Consider the following 6,939-nt stretch of genomic DNA (forward strand, 5'->3'; position numbering starts at 1 on the left):
ACCTTTCATAAAAAAATACATATTTCTAAGACAATGAAAGTCACATCAGAATTTCTGGAAAAGATCTCTCTACAAGTCTAATCTTATGTATAATTTTGGTCTTGGGCAATATATTATAATTCTGTACATAGCATTATATACCATGCTTATGTAAGAACACAATCTTCATTGATCAGTCCTAGTTTTAGCTTAACCTGTGGAGTCTGAACAAAGTTTGGAGACACAGACATCTATGTAAATAACATTAACCAGAGGACCCACACTATTATCCAACTTTATTTTATGTTTTCTCATTATCTCTCCAAAGTACTCAAAAGCAAGGATGTTACTTTAAAGACTAAGGTGTGCTGTATCCAAGCAAGCCATAGCATTTTTCAATTGCTTCCTATGCATCTGAAAGTTAGACTATGAGTAAGGAGAGCCAAAGAAGAATTGATGCCTTTGAGCTGTATTGTTAATGAAGAATACTGAATATCCTATGGGCTGTCAAAAGAATAGACAAGTGCCACCAGAGCTTCTTAGACACAAGGATAGTGAGACTTATTTTACATACTACGGACATATTGTCAGAAGGAACTAGTCCTTGGAAAAATCATGCTAGAAAAGGTGACGAGTCAAAGAGTGGCAGGCCCTCAACAAAATAGATTGACAGAATGAATGTAACAATGGACTTGACCATAAGGATATTGCAGGATAGGTCATAGTTCAGATGTGGGAGTTGTAGTTGACTAGATGGCCCCTAGCAATAACAATAAGACGTGCTCTACCATCTGGTTTTATTTTAGGTTTTTCCTTACCCACTTTGAATTTTTTTGTGGGATTTTGGAATCTGTGTATTGGTTCCGAAAGATCCTTAACTTTTAAATATTGAGCATGTTCTATTTTTTCTTTCTTTACTAATTCCCTAGAGATGTATATAAGACATATTTACTTCATCCCAAATGTCTTTTAACGTTTATTTCTCTTTGTCTCTATGAACTGCAGTCCAGAGCGCCTTCTGAATATTGTTTAGATCTGCATTTTATTCCACTAATCTCTATTCCATTATGCTTTCTTTGCTATTGATGCAGTCTATTGAGGCTTTTCATTCCAATGTATGTGTGTGTGTGTGTGTGTGTGTGTGTATGAGTATATAGATGTATATGTGTACATATGTGTGTACATATATGTGTGTATATGTGTATATATGTGTGTATGTGTGTGTATATACATATATAATATATATGTATATATATATTTCTGAAAATGTTGTTGGAACCATTTTCAATCTTTATAGTCTCTTACTCCTTAGACATACTTTCAATCCTTTTCTTTATTTCTTTAAATGTACTAGACTACTATTTCATATTATATTTGATAATTTTTATATCTGATATCCTTGAGAGTCCAATTCTACTATATGTCCCTCATGGTAATTTGTTTCTTTAAATGGTTGGGCCTTTCAGCTGTGAGCATGTCATTGAATCTTTTTCTACAGGAATCCTTTGAGGTTTGGATTCAAGTTATTCCAGGGAGCAAATTTTCTTCCCCAGCCACCTGGGACCACTATTAACTCAGATCTCAGGACCACTATTAACTCAGATCTGCTTTCTCAGATTCTTAAAGCAAGACTTCTTGACCCACCCAGAGAGTCTGAATTTGAAGTGCAAAATATATGGAAGAGATATCTCATGGCCATAGATTTTCTAAACAATTACTCCTTCTCCACTTAGGAGCTCTAGTAACCATAGGGAGTTGCACCGCTGATCCAAAGGTTGATCCTCTGATGGTTCAAATCTACCAGCTGCTCTGGGGGAGAAAGTGGTGCAGTGTCCTCCTGTGCAATTTAAAGCCTCAGAAACCCAGTTTGGAGTCACTCACAATTGAGAAGCAATGAAAGAGTGAGTCTGTGTCAAAGCTGGACATGTATCATTTTCCTTTGAGTTCCCATGGTTAGAGTGGATTTAGATCTATTTTCTCATTAAACTTTACACCAGAGGTATAGCAGTTTGAGGTCTCGGGGGTTTTCCTGGTTGATGTCTACTTTCGTTCCTCCTTATTAGCACCTCAGCAAGTCTGAACTTTTCTTCCCATCTTTCCCTATGAAGTTATGAAGTTATGGAAATTGAAACCAAAGTTTACCTAAACTTCTTTTAGTGCTCTACTTCTTTTTTCTCTGAATTTTTGCTTTCATCTATTATATTCCAAATCATCAGTACATTTAAATAATTATATTTTAGTTCATGCAGAATTTTTGTTGTTTTCATTAGGAAGTTAATCTCATAGTAATGGTTGGGGTTCTCTCATAGCTTATTTTACCTTGGGGAAATACTCTTTTCCTCCAAATCTCAGTTTTCCACATAGCCATGGTGTGTCCACTTGCCGTACAGAGGTAACTTGTGCTTGCTGTGAAGCTGAACACTGTGACACTGATGTGTCAGATGCATTAGTGGTTACCCATGGTGAACAGTGTTTGGTGGAGCTCCCCCGATTAAAACAAGCTTGGAAGCAGGAGTCACATTCACTTTCATAATATCTTGGAAACCCTATGAACCTGGAAAAAGGATGAAAGCCACACAAGTGTTGAGGACTTTCATTCATAGGGTCGCTATGAGTCACCTACGACTCAACAGCACTTAATAACAAGAACAACAACATTGTTAGGAGGGGTCAGTCCTTGGAAAATGAGTTGGGAAGGTGGAGGGTTAGTAAAGGAAGGGAAGACTCTCAATGAGATGAATTGAGCCAGCGGCGGTCACAGTGGGCCTGAGTGTGTCGTAGAAGATGCAGATGGCACAGGATACGGTGACGTTCTAATCTATTGCTCATGAGTCACTATGAGTTGTAGTCAACTTGATGTCACTTTACAACTGCAGCAACAACTTTGGGATATTGAGTAAGAACTATCCTTAAACAGGAAGGTAAAACTACATGTCAATATTAAAACATTTTTGAATTTGTATCCGAAAAATGAACATTTTCTATATCATTAGGATGAATGAGGAAATAGCACAGCCTATTTGTGTTTCATGCAAGTAATTATTTGTCTATTAATTTAATGATCACCTGCCCAGCATCTCTTATGTGACACTTGCTTAGTCCGTGAGCCACCTGGTCCAGTTATCTCCTAAGATTTTGTGGTATTAAGGGTTCATTGTTCAATAAGGCTTTCCTCACTATGGACTTTAACTTTGCCATGTGGATGGACACAAATTCACAAACAGGTTATGTTAGCTTATCCATACAGGGATAGTCTCTCCACTAACTTGGCCAGAGTCAGCAGCAGATTTTGAGGACCTCACCACCAGAAAAGATGCAGCAAGGAATGCAGATGTGTTTCAGAGCAGATATTTTTGTGCCAGTCAGACCTACAAGAGAGCAGCAGCAGTAGCTGAAGCAGAGAATAAGAAACCTGACGTGAGATGGAGCTGACCATGGGATTGCCTCCCCAAAGAACCAGAGTTAAGAGCCTTTGCCAAGTTTTCTGAAAGACTGGGGTGGAGAAGATCATAACTGACAAGATTGAGAACCTCATAACACTGGCCAAAGGCCATGAGGCTGAAGGCTGAAGTGCTTGTGTTTTAGAAACTGTCCTGACTGATGGATTGTATCTTTCTGCCAGTCTGAATTATATAACACCTTTACTTTCCTAACATGGTTCTGCGTGGTCCATGAACTATTGCAACAGATTTTTGGCCCAGTAGAGCAGTGGGATTGGTGTTGGAATGAGCAGAAAGTGATACAACAGTGTGGGGCACAAGTCTGAGCTCATGGGAATTGGTTTTGTGCTGTAGATATTGTTATTGAGGGCAGTTCCCTTTTGCACAGTTAATAACTCTGGGTCAGATATGTTTCCAAGCAGCCCTTGCTCTTTTTACAGATTTTGAATTTATGACAAAATTGTGATTTATTTAAAGATTTTTTAAAATTATCCTGTTTTCTTTGCTTATGTATTATTATTCTTTCTTACAAATACCAGGCAGAAAACTGGCAGCATTTTGTTTTCTAGAACATTTTTATTTGTTGGCTAAAAAGAGTTCTTTAAAAACACTTTTAGGCATAACCACTGTGGAAGGAGGTGTGATGCTCTCTCAAAAAGTTGCAAATAGAGATACCATTCGACCCAGAAATTCCACTACTAGGAATATACCCCAAAGAGACCATAACTGCCATCCAAGTAGACATATGTACACCCATGTTTATTGCAGCTTTGTTCACAATAGCAAGGAGTTGGAAACAACCTAAGTGCCCATCAACAAACGAATGGCTAGAGAAGCTGTGGTATATTTACACAATGGAATACTACGCTGCATTAAAAAACAAAGAAATCATGGAATATTATTGAAAACGGGTGACCCTGGAGGACATTATGCTGAGTAAAATATCTCAGTCACAAAAGGACAAATACTGCATTGTGCCAATGTTGTAAAACAGGACTGATCTCCGGTTTGGAGGGAAACTGAGAAAGATGGGAGAAACAATGTATACTGAATTGAAACAGATGAGAGAGAAAACTGTTTAAAAGGGATATATGATTAGGTATTATTCTCATGATAGGAGTTCAGAACGAAGGCTGCATAGTGGAGTGGACCTGAGGGGAAGTATTGCAAAGCATTGAAAGAATTTTTCTTTCACTTTTCAAAGCTAAGAGTGTACTGGGGTGGGAAGGGGTGGTTAGGGAGAAAAGTGCAACAATGAATGAATGGAAATCCAAAGTCTGTAAATTTTCATTAAAATTAACAATAAATAATAAAAAGAATATAAGGGGGGAAAAGAACACTTTTAAAATCCTGACACCTATTTGGCCCACCACTTTTTTGTGAGCTCATCATACTCTGGTGGCTTACCTGTTGCCATAATTCTGGAAATTATGCCACCAGTATTTTAAATTCCAACAGGGTGGCCCGTGGTGGAAAGATTTCAGCAGAGCTTCCAGACTAAGACTAGGAAGAAAAGCCTGATGAATCACTTTTGAAAATCAGTCAATAAAAACCTTATAGATGTTGCTGTTATTAGGTGTCATTGAGTCAAGTACAACCCATAACAACCCTATGAACAACAGATCTGAACTTTGTCCTATCCTATGCCATCATCACACTTTCTAACACACCCAAGCCCATTGCAGCAATAACTGTGTCAATCCATCTGGTTGAGGATCTTCCTCTCTTTTGCTGACTCTTAAACTTTACAAACAAAATGCCCCTCTCTAAGGAATAGCCTCTCCTAGCAACATGCCTGAAGTATGTGAGATAAAGCTTTATCATCTTTGTCTCCAAGGAGCACTCTGGCTGCACCTTCTCCAAGATATAATTGTTCTTTTGGCAGTCCATGAAAAGTTCAGGACTCTTTTCCAACACCACAGCTCAAAGACATCAGTTCTTCTGTCATCTTTATTCATTGTCCATCTCTCAGATGCATAGTAAGAAATCAGAAAGACTATGGCCTGATCAGCCACATCTTAGTCCTTAAGATGACATCATTGCTTCTCAATTATAGACTTTCCAAGGACAAGACTTTCAGGACTGTTAGTACCAAGGGTGTTGACTGTAGATTCAAGTAAGATAAAATCAATGAAAACTTCAGTCTTTTCTCCATCTGTCATGATGTTGTCTACTGGTCAAGCAGTAAGAATTTTTGTTTTCTTGATGTTGAGATATAATCCTTATTGAAGGCTGTGGTATTTGATCTTCTGCAGCAAGTGTTTTAAGTCCTCCTCAATTTCAGCAAGCAAGGCTTTATCATCTAGATAAATAATGTAAGTTACCGATGAGTCTTCCTCTGATCCAGATGTCATACTCTTCTTCACTGAATCTAGCTTCTCAAATTTTTTGCTCAGCATACAGATTAAATAGGTATGAGAGAAGCTACAACCCTGACACACGCCTTTCTTAATCTTAAAACATTTAGTGTTCCCTTAGCCATTAGCACAACAGACTCTTGGTTTAGGCATAGGTTTCACATGAGAACAATTCTGAATGTTATCTATAATTTGGTATAATCCAATAAAACACAACTAAACGTTATTCTGGTGTTCTTTACTTTCAGACAGGATTCACCTGACATCAGCAATTCATCCATGGTGCCATGGCCTATTCTAAATCTTACTTGAATTTGTGTCAGTTCGCTATCTATGCATCTCTCTATCTGGTTTTAAATGTTCTTCAGCAATATTTTGCTTGCCTGTGATGTTTGATAATGTCCACATTCTGTTGGATCACTTTTGGGGGGAATAGGAACAAATGTGGATTCTCTTCCATTCAGCCAGCCAGACAATTGTCCTCCAAATTTTCTGGCATAGACTGGTGAGTGCATCCGAGGCTGCATCTTTTAGCTGAAACATGTCAATTTGTCACTGATTGCTGGGGCCTTATTTTTTTAGTGAAAGTTTACAGAAAAGTTGGATTTTCATTCATTTATTGTTGGATATTTTCCTCCCTCCTCTCTCTCAGTTCACTTTAAAAATATATTTATTCATGGTTGCACAACCTCCTCCCTCCTTGCTCCCCCTCCCCACTATACTTTGCTCTGTAACTCTTATTCTGGACTGTTGTCATACATATAATGCCTAATTATATATTCTTTTCAGACAGTTTTTCCCTTCATCTGTTCCAATACAGTGCTTATTACTTATCTCCTCTTTTCTCAGTACAACATCAACTTTTTCCTTCATTATCATTAGCTCTTGTTCATATAGACTTTCTGAAATTTTTTAGTGTCAATCAATTCTTTTTGGTACAGTGACTCTGTGTATTCCCTCCATCTTTTTTTTTTTTAGATTTTATTAAATTTTATTAGTTTTAATGAACATTTACAGGGATTTTGGGTTTTCATTCCTTCATTACTGCACCATTTTCTCTAGCCTCCTCCCCAGTTTGTTCTTCTTCCCCGCCATCCGAATGTCTGTTTTAATTGTCCAATTGCCACAGTGCTTGTCAAAGTCAGTTCTGATTAATCTCCTTT

The sequence above is a fragment of the Elephantulus edwardii genome, unplaced genomic scaffold, assembly GCF_000299155.1.
Source record: "Elephantulus edwardii isolate Elephantulus edwardi_28Jun2011 unplaced genomic scaffold, EleEdw1.0 scaffold00019, whole genome shotgun sequence".
NCBI lineage: Eukaryota > Metazoa > Chordata > Mammalia > Macroscelidea > Macroscelididae > Elephantulus > Elephantulus edwardii.